We start from the raw sequence: 13,996 nt of genomic DNA, 5'->3' as shown, positions 1-13,996 counted from the left end.
ATAGTGCTGAGGGCCAGTGCTTGGAAGCTTAAGAGTGAATGAAGAACAACTTTTGTAACGAAAAAAAAAAAAAGAGGGTGTAAAAGCAGAAGTCGTCATGGCTGAAGAAATGGGTCAAAAGTTGTGTGCAACTTCAGTACACTGCTCTCTGCTGTGTAGAGCCAAAGATTTCTGAGCATGGCCTACCATTTCTTCTTATTTGTCAAATGTCATTTATAGCTTACCCACTCCCAAAATAATGGCTCATATGGAAGAGAGCATCTTAATGCTGTGGCTGCTCCCTCCACTAGTACAAATAATAGATGTCTGTAGTGTGGATCCAACCATTCCACTCTGTGGTCAAGCCACTTGCCTATGAAAGTATTTGTTCTACATATTTTTTCCCCAGGGTTTTAAGAATATACTGAATAAAAATACACTGAATAATAAGACAGTAAAATCAGGTGCTAAAAATTAACCAAGGTTGGAATTTGCTTTGGCAATGCTATCTTAGCTCACTGTAATTCTGACTGTATAGTCATGACGGAAGATCTATTTATACATTCATATAATGCTTATTCCAAGGGACTTCTTCCTCCACTCACTTCTTCAGGTGGATTTGCATGGGGATGCATCAAATTTGATAGCTACAGACCCTGAAAGATGTCATGAATGAGAGAAGTTTGCAAAGAAAAAATGACTTAAGGGATGGGCAACCGAGTGGTGCCTGGGACTCTCTTCCTGCCTCTTTCACAGAGGTCTGAGAGAACTCCTTCGAGTCCCTCGCTGTTGTTGAAAAGCTGGTTCCCCTACTCATTTATGCTATTTTCAGAGTGTCTGACTGCTTGATTGTTGGCAGTGCTGAGCAGCCTTTTCCTTCAGTGAGGTCAGTGCTGGTGCACTGTGAAGGTCTCTGACTCCTGGCTGGAGACAACTTACTCAGAGGTGACTGCCCCCTATCCAAGAACCATCGGAGTGTTGTCTTGCTGTGGGGATGGCTGAGGTGGTTTTGAAGGAGCTGCTGAACCATTGCACTTTACAGCTCAGCCTGTTTGGTCACCTGGCACCATTTCTTATTTTCTTTGCTACAGCTTAAAGGGAATGACTGCAGCCAGGGGTACTTTAAGCCTTACTCTCTTTGCACCTCAGTTCCCCAGGTGTGAAATGAAGATAACTCTTGTTCCTTTTTTCATAGGGAGATGATGCTTATAAATATTAGAGAAGTCATTTTCACAGCATACATACAGTAGTATACATAAACACATGAAGAAATTTGCGCCCTCTCTCTCTCAAAGCTGGAGTTGAATAGGATACAGCAGGAGAGTCTATGGCCATGTGGTGAATGGCACAGTAAATTGAAAATATCATTTTTCTTATTGAGCAAACAGCTCATGATTTTGTGCGCTGAATGGCATGGACCTGTACAAGAAAAATAACCCTAGGTTTTGAGCAGTAACTGAGGATTGTTGTCATGGTGTGTGCACACATAAAGGAAGATGGACTTAAGGTTGCACAAGTGTCCTCAGTCTGGCCCCATCTGCCTTCTGAGTGCTCAGCTTCACACTGTTTAAGATAGCTTTTTGTGCACCATACATATTTAGAAGTACTAGTACTTTGCAGACCTGTATGCCTTTTTACCTTGTTAATGATTCCATAAAAACATTAAGTAACTAGGAATACAAATTCAGTGATAAAGGTTACCTGATATGTTAAAAAGAGTTCTTAAAAGCTGCTCACCATGCCTGTCCACGTGTACCTCCATCTGGCTAACAACCTCAAAGACAGATTTAGAAAGTAATTGAGATAATCTCTGTAAAAATCATGGGTTTCCATCCTACTGTTAGGTGCAATGGAAGCCTAGCATAAACATACGTTTGGTAGGACTGAAAACTCGTCTTCCTTCTCTCTGTCCTGTTATTCCTCTACACCCTTGCTAGAAAGCTAGCTTTCATTCTGTTTGCCAAGGTCCGCCCCTTTCTTTTGTTTTCTTGTGATTCTCAAATTAAACAGGACTTGATTTAACTAGTGACATGCTATTGAAAAAGTTAGGCTTCTAGCCATGAAAACTGCGAACAGGCTATTTGAATTTTAATTAATGCCTCACATCTGTAGAGGGGTAAGTTTTTGAAATAAGCCGTTGAAACATTTTAGAGGGAAAAAATTAATGGCAGTTTCTCAAACACCAGAGAACTTCAATTCTCTTTTTCTTTTTTTTTTAAAAAAAAAGACAACTTTTTTGATATTATGTAACACTATTTCATTTTTTGATACAGCACCAGTAAAAGCAAGCGTAGTTCTTGTGCAGAACATCACTGCTTCTTATAGCATTGAATAGCTACAAGACGGCTTGGTCTAGCAAGTCCAGAGACTAGGGTGCTTGATTGCTGGTCATCAGTATGTGTTTATGCTGTTAAGTTTTGATGTCCTGAATAATCCTGGTGAGATAACACTTAACAAGAACAACAGATAGGGAGCCCTTGAAATCCTCCACCTTCTCTTCTACTGGGAATCACTGCAGGACTTTTAATTTTGAGCATAATCATTGCTTGAGATTTCATAACAAGATACTAGTATGCTGAAAAATACTGAGCAGATGTTCCTACAGACAAATATAAGACAAATATTCTTCCTGGTTTTGTGTACATGGAACAAATATTCACTTGCATAGGAACAGTCCAGGTATGAAAAAGATATTTTTGTTGTCCTGTTTGTGTGCTTACATACAGCGGAATGAGATGATTCACAGGTATGTCACATAATAGCCATTAAGCCCCAAAAGGAGGCTTTAAGGATATCCATTCATGCCGCAATCACAAAATTAGTATTGTATATCAAACAGAAGATCACAACACCAAAAGCCTGAAACTACAGCAAGCCGTGATAACACCGCAGAAGAAATGAGAGTAATAATTGGTACTGTGTCCATTGACTGGCCTTTCTGAGGAAGCAGAACACATGCCAATATACTTGCACTGCGGCTAGTCCCTGAGGAACCAGTTCAAAGCTCCAATATCCCTGCGCCACTCTGAGCCAAGTGATCAAGTTCGTCTTTTGTTGGTCTGGATGTGTTGGTCTGGAGCTGCTCTTCATTGATTTTGTATTGTATTTTTTGATTTTAGTGTATTGGTGGTAAAGAAAAATATTTGAGGACACCTTTCCCTCTTTTTTTTTTTTTTTTAAATTGAAAATGTCATGGGTCTATAAATATTTCAGAGTATGAAATATGAGTGAAAATATGGAGGACACTGGAAAAGATGTGAGGAAAATCCAAGCACTGGCCACGTAATTATTTTTGCGTGACAGATTCTATGAAATTTCATTGGTGATATGAGGCACAGGTGCGGGACCCCGTTAGGTTTTGGCTGGTTTGCTTGTGCTGCCAGTGTCTGAAGGGCTCGTTTTGAACTTTGTGCTCTAAGAAAAGACACTAGGTCTCCTGGTTTGTGTCCCTTTTTATGTAATAGCAAGATGGCCTAGATTTGCCCCAATTTTGTTGAATTATAAGTAGTTTCTAGTTTATTGCTGAACATAATTGCTCTTGCTTTTGGACAGACAATGTATGCACCTGTGTGAATGAAGAGATTTTATTGTCTTTTATGAAGGGGAAGGATTACTGCAGTAAGAAGTTTGTTGCGAATTGGAGAACAAAGCTTGAGTCACATAATTCTTATTCCCTATTGCTCTTGATTTCTGTCTTCTCTGGACTGTTTTGTTGTTGATTAACAGCACAGAGGACTGAGTGTCACTTTACACACACGTCTCACGCAACTTATTTAACTACGTGCGTGAACAAGAGTCACCTTCTCATTGGGGCACTTAGGGTGGGTTTTGGTTGCCCATACGTCACCGTCTCATGCTCCTCGAGGTGCTGCAGCATGTCCCAGGCCTTTGCATGGGCGTGCAGCTCTGGTTCAGATCTCGAGCCCTTTGGAGTTTGGAGCAGTGGTTGCAGGAGGCCGGGGGACACATGGCACCAGAGACCTGGACTGGAGGAACTGAATCACACCCATAAAATCTGAAGAGAATTTGTTGTTACTGTTCTTATATGAGGGAAGTTGTTTGTTCTGTAACTAGCTAGCCCATTTGGCAGTAGATTGTCTGATAACGAGACCCAAAAGAAAACATTTTCTGTTCTCCTTAGTTTCTTATGACAGTTTGACACTTCAGAGACTGCAATGGGATGCTACTACTTCATCAGTCAAACTCAAAGAAAGTGGTCTTGTTTGTTCCATTATGTTTAAAAGCACCACAGGAACATCCTAGAAACATATATCTGAACAACTTTACTACTTCTAATTATGTAAATGTTTTACTTTTTTTCTCTCTAAGTTCTCTATTCTAAGCTCACTCTCCCAAAATGCTGAAAAACTGTGGAAGTAAGAGGCAGAAAATGTCAAGGTATCAAAAATGGACTGTCACTAAAATCTTACCTCTCCTACTCCAGGGAATAACTCTGGGATTTGAGAGAGAGAAGGGGAGCGTAATAAGCCTGAGGGATTCCTTGTCAAGGAGGGAAGGAAAGTAAAACCTCTTTCATAAAGTCCAGCCTGTAGTTGAATGTAAGAAATAACGGTGTTAATGAAAGCAGTGCGCACCTTAGTCAAAGTATGCAACTTTTCATGACCCCTTGAAAGATCTGTACATCTCAAAGACCTGCGTGGGCAAGTGCCAAGTCCTGCACCTGGGGAGGAGCAAGCCCACGCACCAGTATATGATGGGGGCCGCCTGGCTGGAAAGCAGCTTGGCAGAAAAGGCCCAGGAGTCCTGGTGGACACCAAGCTGAACATGAACCTTAATGTGCCCTTGCCTTGAAAAAGGGTAACAGTATCCTGGGCTGCATTAAGAGTGCTGCCAGTGGGTTGAAGAAGGCGATCCTTCCTCTACTCAGTGCTGGTGAGGCCACACCTGGCGTGCTGGGTCCAGTTTTGGACTCACCAGTACAAGAGAGAGATGTGGAGCTACTGGAGAGAGTCGAGTGAAGGGCCACTAAGATGATGAAGGGACTGGAGCATCTCTCCTGTGAACAGACTGAGACAGCTGGGACTGTTCAGCCTAGAGAAGACAGGGCTCAGGGGGGATCTCATCATTGTGTTCAATATTGGAAGGGAGGGTGCAAAGAAGGCAAAGCCAGGCTCTTTTCCGTGGTGCTCAGTGACAGGACAAGAGGCAATGGGCACAACCTGAAACACAGGAGGCTCCATCTGAACATCAGAAATCACTTTTTCCACTGTGAGGGTGACTGACCACTGGCATAAGCTGCCTAGAGAGCTTCTGGAGTCTCCATGCTTGGGGGTATTCAAAAGCTGCCTGCACCCAATCCTCAGCAATGCTCTCTAGGTGGTCCTGTTTGAGCAGCAGAGGGGTTGGACCAGATGACCTCCAGAGGTCCCATCCGGTCTCACCCATTCTATGATCTTGTAGTTGTGGTGAGACGCCTCCTCTTCTGTATTTCTTTAACAATTAAAAAGGTGGAAATTACCATTCTGCTGCCCTTCGCTGCTGTTGTGTCTGCCTATGTTTATTTAGCCCGCAAAATGTCTTCTAAAAGTTACTTTTAATTTATAACATTAATTTATATTAATGTCTAAAAGTTAATATTTCTTTTAAAAGCCATAGTTAATTGTTCTACTGTTTCTCTGTAGTACTGAAAGGTCTGTGAATAGTTACCATATTTGTGCTGCGTTGCACAGTCTACGTGACTGTGGTGCTTGCTGATACGAGTAAACAACAGCTAGTATGGCAGAACACCACTGCTCTGTAGAACGTAAGTCTACTCAATTTATAGACTCTCAGAAAACAACTATGAGTGGAGGCAAAACAAATATCAAAACTCTCAAAATATATCTGAGCTCCTAGATATAAATTTGTATACATTGTCTGACCAGACTTTTGACATACTGTGATCAGGTGCATTATTATTTTTGGATAGTTGGACCGTTCTTTTCCCTCTGAATTCTTTACATTTTTCTTTTGCACTCGATTGTTACCTTACCATTACTTTGATGTGTATTTATATATAATTCCATTCATTCTTGCTTAGGGCCATAATGTAGTTTCGAGACAGTCATGCATACTGAACAATGTACCAGTCTGATTGTTATTACCGTACCAGTCTCCTTTGGTACAATGCTACTCCTCTCTCTCCCCACCCAGCTTTCCTTCCGTGTCTAAGTAGTAAAATGCTGATTAAGTTCCCTGCACTTGGAAATTTCGTGCTGCTCATGCACATTAAGCCTTTGTGCTCCCTTTATGTTTCTGCCTACATCCAGGCAGAAGTAGTGGTAATCTTTCTCTTCTGACACTGTTTTCTCTGAAATAATTTGTTTGCTATTATTTGTTCTCCAGAACACCCGTGTTTAGGTAGTGCCTCAGTAGTCTGGATGCCCTGGTGGAGGTTGCTAGTTTGGTGGACGTAGTCATGCTAGTTTACATCAATAGAATTTTTCCTGCATGTTGATTCAGGACAACTATTTTGAATAAGATAAACTTTGAAATATTCATAACTTTCCTTCTTTCTTTAACTGCTTTTTTGGGTGCAATTTTTTAAAAGAAGATGAACTGTCATGCCATCTTTGGAAGAGTTTTCATAAGTATTTTGTGTTTTTTCCTCCTCTTTCTTCCTGCTGCAAGTTCTCAAACCATTAGTGGTCATTTGTGCTGAAACAGTCTATTAGTTACAGTAAACCTGCTTGCTGTGAGCTGTGCTATATTAATTATACCTAACAGCCAAGTGGGGGGTTTCTTATATTTGTTTTATAGTTCAGTACTCCTCACAGTTCCTTGGGGACTGCAAACCAAAAATATATTTTACTGTACAGATTGTTCTAGTTGCTAAAGAGCATTTCCTTATTCCTGTAAAGACTTGCTGTGGGAGCAGCTCTAAGTTGACTGAAGGGCAAATTTTTGGCCCAACAAAAGTCGTCCATCTAATACCAGATCAGGAGACCATCTTTCTCAGATAGATGCTATTGGAACCAAAAAAATGTCCTTTTGAGAATTAGAAATTAGGAAGTCGCAGTCAGAAAAGTGGCTACCAAGGCTCTGCCAACAAGATGACTGGCTTAAAAATAAAAAGCCCAGCAGCAGCAGTAACATGGCCAGTGACAATATATGGTCTTACACCTAATGTTATGATTCCACTGCCTTGGGGACAGAATTTTCTGCCTTGGGGACATGTTTTTGTATCTCGGTATTAATCGGCTTGCCACCACATAATCGGTGAACTTGTTGCAGCAAGAGCCTTGGAATAAGAATTGCAATTGAGTTCATCCCAACAGTGCAAGACAGTAGGACACCTAAAAGGGACCCACGTATGTAAAAGTATTTAGGGTGACTTTTGCTCAGCATTATGGAATGCTGTCCCTTTGGCAAACTGACTTAGAGATACAATTTCTTTAATGTCTCTGTTTTAAGAACTAGATGTTGCCTCAAATGAAATCTGAGAAGTTTATTGATGTTACTGTACCAAATTTTCATGTCTTGAAAAGTTTGAAAATGTATGTTATAAATAAACCTCTTTCCAGGCACAGTATGTGCTTTTCCTGCAGCAGTGAAACATGAACAGATGTACTTTGCTATTCTAACCTCAATTCCTTTAAAAATGTTACTCAAAACTTAAGTTTGTAAATTATTCTGGTGTAAAGTTGGGCTAGTGGATCACACTGCTTCCCTGTCCCTGCAGAAAATACCTGTGCACCTTTATTGGGTTAAAACTTGCAGGACTATTGAACCTTGCGGTGCTTGTTAGTATAAAGCAAGGAAGTTAGTCGTCTTGCTGAGTTTTGACTGGTAACCAGGGGATGAAGCTCTGTTCCTGCCTCAGTCTCCAAGCCTTCCTGTATGATCCGGAGAAAATCATTTAGTCTTCTTGAGGCCTTCTGTTCCGCACCTATAAACAGGAGACAAGTTCTGCAAGTACTCGCTAATGAGGCCTTGTAATTCCTGACCGTGTTCGTGATGCTTTGGGATCCTGAAAAGTAATGTACCAGATAAAGGGAAAGGACAGATTGCCGTGTTCTTCCTTTTCAAGATTCAAAAGCACAATTTGGAAAAGCCTCTTGAAGTTTGAAGTCCTGTTTCCTTAATATATCCGTCATCAAACATAAATGTGCTTTTTTTTTTTCCCCCCTCTCTGGCTCACTTTTCAGCTTTCATTTCTTACTCCTCAGGAAAATCTCCTAAAACTGGTCCATGTGTTTCTGCTAATTACTACTGTATGCTATTTTAGAAAAATGAAGAATAATTAAGTAGTTAGAGGAACTGGGCAGTAAAAGGGGTAGCTTTTGGACAATTCATTAAATAGTTGGTGTCTTTTAATAGTAGGGTACTCCCTCTGCTCATGAATTATTCATTTTAATGCTTTTGTTATAATGGCGACAGTGTTCAGCCTCTGAGGCAGTTCTGGATAGCCTTCCTCTGCTGAAATACCACACAGCAGCAGCTACCATTTGTTTTATAAACTAATGCATCTAAGTCAATAACATAGCAAGTAAATGTATTTTCGCGATCAAGAAAAGGAGAAAGGGGGAAGAATAACAATATTATAACTAAGAGGGTCTGTTTTGCTGAAGGGCTCTGTTTACTTTTCTGGGAACTATTTAGGGAAATCACTTAAAATAAATATTTTTACAGATTATTGTGTTTAGTATTAGATGCAAATTATATCTATAATGAAAACAGGCACTAGTGTCTCTGCTCTGTATAGCATCGTGCAATAAAAGGCAGTTTAAAAACACTCACTGTACATAAACACATCAAGTCTTTCTTAAAACTAATGTTTAAAGGTCTCTTTGAAACAGTTTTTTAAGATGAAACATAACATAACCACATAACCCACACAGAAAATGTATCTGAGTCATGTGCGTACAGAAATAAAAGTTTCTTTGTGGTGTCTAGTATCAGCCTTTCATTAAAGCATGGACTTTCCTAAAGAGAAATTCCAGTGCAGATGGTTAAGGGTTCTCCCCCCTCTTCCCCCTCCCTCCGCCTTCCTATACCCTGTTCTGACGCTGACTTAAGCCCCTGAGCCTGGCAGGGTGCATTAGGGACGGTCCCCGCACAGAGCGGGGAATTCGGGGCTGGAGACTCCGTGCTACTGGTTTCACTGGACAGAAGCATGTGCTTCCAGTACAGTGCACATGCTCTCTCTCTCGCTCTCTCTCTCTTTCTCTGATGTGATTTAAAAAGGGGTGTTTTCTCCTCAGCCATATATGTACTCCTAAAAACGCCTTCAAGCAACAGATAAGTGCGCGTGGCGGGGGACGGAAGCAGTGAGCAGATAGATGAGCGATTAGGTCATTTGGATTAGGACGGAGGGCTTTTTACACCGAACTCGCTTCTCATTCCTTGCTGATCAGATTATCCGCGTACACGGAGGGTTGAAACTGCGTAAGTAAAGAAAACTCCATAGATGGATATAGTTGCAGAACTATAAGGAGCGCTGAAGAAGAGAAAAGTTTGAATTGAAAGTATATGTGGTTTCGGGGAATCTGAATCATGCAGTATTACTTTCACTTTTTCTAGGCTTGTATTTCCTACGAACAAACCATCAGGGAGATAGAAGTTCTGATTTAGATAATGTCTTGCAGTCTTTGGAATAACACATTCTGCTGGAGGGGGAGTCCTTTTGGCAAAGGTCGCGCTCTGTGAGCGGAGAGCTTTCCCCGCTGCCCACATTCACATTGTTTCTGCCGGGAATGTCAACTTTGGGCCTTTTCCTGCAAATTTTTCATGTACCCCATGTAGCTACCCCACGTAAAATGGAAGCACCGATAGGAATCCCTCCTTTCCTTTTTCCTGTAGCTCTGCTCAGACCATTCTCTGTTAGCATGGTAGTGGTACAAAGTGTGTGGTCTTTCAGCTCTGACTAATGCATTTTGTGCTGTGTGACTGAAAATGCCTCGTAGTCTGCCAGGGCTGACTGAGGGTTGTGGAATGTGGTGCCTTTTCTCTGTTTCTCTCTGATTTATTTTTTTTTATTAAAAGCCCCCCCCCCTTTTTTTTTTTTTTTCTCTCCAGTAGAAGTGTGTAGGCAGCTTGTTGAGAAACCTCAAGATGCAGGGGAAATGCTTGTGCGTTGTGGAATGCGACTTCCCCTGGGAGACCCCGGCCGGGCAGGCGGGCAGTGAATGAGCAAAGTGGAAGAATGAGAAAGGGAGGAGGTTGGAGGCAGGGACAGATAGGAAAGAGTGAGAGAGGAGGAAGGAAGGAGGTGGAAACGGAGGGGCCCGTTTCCCTTTTTCTGAAGCAATGACAGCTGGTTCTGTCCCGCCTCACATGACAAAGTGCTGGGGAGAGGAGTATTAAAGCTGGAAGCCAACGAGCAGGGGTGGTCAGCTGATTTTATTTTATTTTTTTTTCCAGGCTTTAGTCAGGTGATCGCTGATGACTCGTCAGCCCACCAAGAAGGGACTTCAGCACACAGGTAAGAGCGAAGCTGTATACACTTACATGCAACTGGGGGATCCGGGGTGGGGAAGTAAACAGCCCTAACATTGTTTGAATAGTTTAAAAAAAAAAAATACTCCTGACTTGCTTGGGTGCGTAACACTGTGTTTGTCTCTTTCAGTGCTGCTACTTTCGCTATTCAGTCTTGTTCTTGCATTTTTGTTTTTTTGTTCTGTTTTGGTTTTGGTTTTTTTTTTAATCTGTCTTTAATTAGAAGCTTTATTGGAAAAAAAAGACCAATTGTGTGTTGCTAAATATAGTCCTGGGTATTGCATGAATGTTGCATTCTGTTACTTTTTGAATAAAATAACTTTCCATAATGCAAGTGTGTCAAACTCATATTTAGAGGGGAATTCCCAAATACTTAAACTATGAGTCATAAAAAGTTAAAGGACCAGTACAACAGTTCACGATAAAAACTCCATTCAGCCTTGGGTAGCTGCTTTTGTATGTGTTGGTAGTTAAATACGTCTTAAAAAAACAACCTAGAGATGTGCAAAAGCTGAAGCAGCTACAACTCTGCTGACCAGAACCCAAAACATAGGTAGCAGAAGCTAAACAGATGACTGGGGAGGAGGATTGTTCGAGCGCTCTCAGTTTCATGCATCTTTTCTTTCATTGTTTGTATCTAAGAACCTGGTGAAAGAGTCTTCTCACATGCTGAGGGTGCTTCAAAGGGCTCTGACTCCCTAATTCCTTTTACGTAATGTCTCAGAAAGAAAACAAAACAGAAAACCAGTAATAAGTGCACTTACTGTAAATGAAAAATTAAAAATAAAAATAGCTAGCGAGCGTGGCAGATAACAGTGGTTTTCAGCTGGTTGTGCGCTGCCTGGCTATTGTGCCACACTCCCTTCTCTTTAAACATGACTATGGAATGTGTTCTTCCTTCCCATTGCTACTTTTTACTAAAAGATCTCAGATACTCTCTGAAATTTTGAATGACTCAGACTGAAAGATGCATTCAAGAGTTTTTAAGATGAAAAAGGACAGACAAGTGTTCCCAGCTCCCACCTGTAGCTCTGAAAAACTCCTTGTGGTCGCGGGTTGAAGACGACTTTATTTTGAAAAGCTGCCATGCAAATCTCCGTATTTTACTGGTAATCTTATTCGCGTCTACTATTTTGCAGTATTTAAAGAAAAACTATTTGAGACATACTTTTTCCTATCAGTATATGCAGTGCTTCATAAGATGCTGGTGCTGTACACAGGGGGCATGAACACGCATGACTTTCCAATTCCTTTTCATTTCATGATGTTTCTCTTTTCTCATTGTTAAAAACGTCTCTACTTGTGACAAGCTGGCTGTGGGACGTTGGTATTGTCTTATAACAACAGCCAATGCTTAGATGCTCAGATGAACTGCGGTTTTGTCTGGGGGAAGGAGATCCTGGAATGGGGTAGTGGCATGGGTGGAGGACTGTTTCTGTTGACCTCAGTGGACCTTTATCACATGGAAGCCTGAGGAGACACCCAGGTTTGAGTGGCAGGTTGGGAGGATAATTGCAAGAAGCACAGGAAGCATCAAAGAGGTTGATAGTGGTAACAGTGTATTTACAGAGAGGGATAGGAGCTGTAAAGTTGGCTTCTGTACTAGATGATGGCGCAGAGTGCGTTCTTAGGCTACAAATAGTCTTTGGCAATAGTTCTCTACGAAAGGATTTTGGGACGTATTTTTCCCTTTTTATGGGATGGGAGGAGGAGAGGTTTCATGAGGTGAGGAAAGATTAGTGAAGTGAAACAGTGTCAGGCAATAATGACTGGTTGGCAGAGATTGCTCTGAAGAGACTGGTCTGCTTGCCTTGAGGGCCAATGATGAGGCACTTGCCCTTCAGTGCACTCTTCTGCCTGAGAATTGGGAGTCGCGTAGGCTTCGTTGGGGCTCTGGAGAAATTAGGTATTAAGTCTGAAAGTACCCCAGGTTCCTGTAAGCTGTTCCACATCGACTTCATCTTAAGCAAAGGAATCTTTTATGAATGAATGCAAATCTTCTTGCGTTGCGTGCAGTTGTCCTTAGGGGGATTCCTGGCAGGTGGGCTTGTCCGGGCTGTGTGCCGCAGAAATGCTGTCGGTGCGTGCGCATAAACAAGACAGTTCTTGGTCTTACACATGGCTGTTCCTGTGGTGTGGGAGGGGATCGGACATGTAAAACTAGAATGGGTAAATATAAAACTGTTTCAGAGAGTACTGATTTATTTTCCTCATTTTTTTTGTCTAGTGTTGTGTTTTTGGTTTTTTTTGTTGTGGTTGGTTGTTTGTTTTTAGTCTATGGAGTTTCTTTAATTTATTGATCATCTATGAGAACCAGCATCTCTGAACTCCTGGCAAGGTAGCCTGTCTAGTTCAAATATGTCTCAAAGATAGGAAATATTTTAATTTCAGGTATATTTCTGCCTTTTCATTTGTGTTTTTAGTATGTTTGCATCTGAAGAGAGAGGTTTGAAATATTTCCTAGATTTCCTAGATTTCCACTTACTGATGTGAGAATACCTCTTTCAAATAACTTCGGACTTGTGATCACTTTAGGTCACGTTTATTTAAACCTGGCATTGCCTAATGATTATGATTGCCTTGAAGATAAGTAGGAAAAAAAAAATAACGTGCCTGCAAATGAGGAACTGATTCTGTGTATATGGCATTATAAAGGATAACATCTGCACTATTTAATTTTACTTAAGAGTAGTGGAAGAAGAATTAAGAGTTCAACAGCTGTACTGAGTAAACTTGCAAGAACATGAGCTCTTAACACCTTTAAATACAGAGACGGTTACCTTCATAAATAAAATCAGTTTAAGAATCTCAAGAAAAATCTCAAGAAAGAATAGCTGAATCACATTAATTTAATGAAGTGTTTATTATAATGAAGTGTTCTACTATACCTTTTCTCATAGTTTGTTTTTATTAACTTTGGAGAGTGAAGACCACAGAAATATTTTTTATTTTTTTTTTATTACTAGAAAAAGGGCAGACCCTGCTTGCTGTTAGTCATTTCAGTAAGATCTCTGTACACGTATTTCAGGGCTTAATTTGACACCCAAACAGTCATTACTTAAGTGTTATACCCCAATTCTATTTCAGTCAGACAGTTGTTTAAAACCAAAACCCTTCTTTCCCCTCTTTCCTAGTTATGAGCAGACTTGCGAGCGCAGCCACCAGAAATCTGGAATAGAATTTTCCACTTCTGAGGAACTAAGAAGCTTAGATCTTTTTGGTATTATTCACATGAATCTCTTAAGATTTCAGTTGCATACTAAAACTCATATAACCTCGTGAAATTTTGCGATCGCCAGGCAAAATCCTTCTTGTGTCTTTTAGATCCTCTTAGAGGTATTATTTGATAGTTTATTGCGCTGTTTTAATTTTAAAATAGTGCGACGGCTTATTGCTTTAAGTCGGCGTTATTATAGCAAGCTGAGTAGAGCAATTACTGGCTTTCCCTAATGGCCCTTGAGCCTCCCGCAGCGCTCGCCCTACCCCGGGGCTTGCAGCGGAGCCGGGGGGTCGCCACCCGGCGGAGGGAGGGCGGTACTGCAATCCCCCCCGCATCCTCCCCCATCTGCAACCCCCCCGC

General features: G+C 41.2%; 1 long non-coding RNA gene across 1 annotated transcript in view; it reads left to right on the top strand.

Moving 5' to 3' along the window:
- The window catches only part of LOC128904060 (uncharacterized), a 79,747-nt gene that overhangs the window by 27,323 nt on the left and 38,428 nt on the right, over positions 1-13,996 (top strand). The window contains exon 3 of the long non-coding RNA XR_008464387.1: positions 10,342-10,402. This is a non-coding gene — a long non-coding RNA (uncharacterized LOC128904060). The remainder of the gene's footprint in view (positions 1-10,341; positions 10,403-13,996) is intronic.

Source organism: Rissa tridactyla, chromosome 1, assembly GCF_028500815.1.
Source record: "Rissa tridactyla isolate bRisTri1 chromosome 1, bRisTri1.patW.cur.20221130, whole genome shotgun sequence".
NCBI classification, from domain to species: Eukaryota; Metazoa; Chordata; class Aves; order Charadriiformes; family Laridae; genus Rissa; species Rissa tridactyla.
Note: the sequence above shows the minus strand (reverse complement) of the source record. Positions and strands in the feature narration are given on the sequence as shown.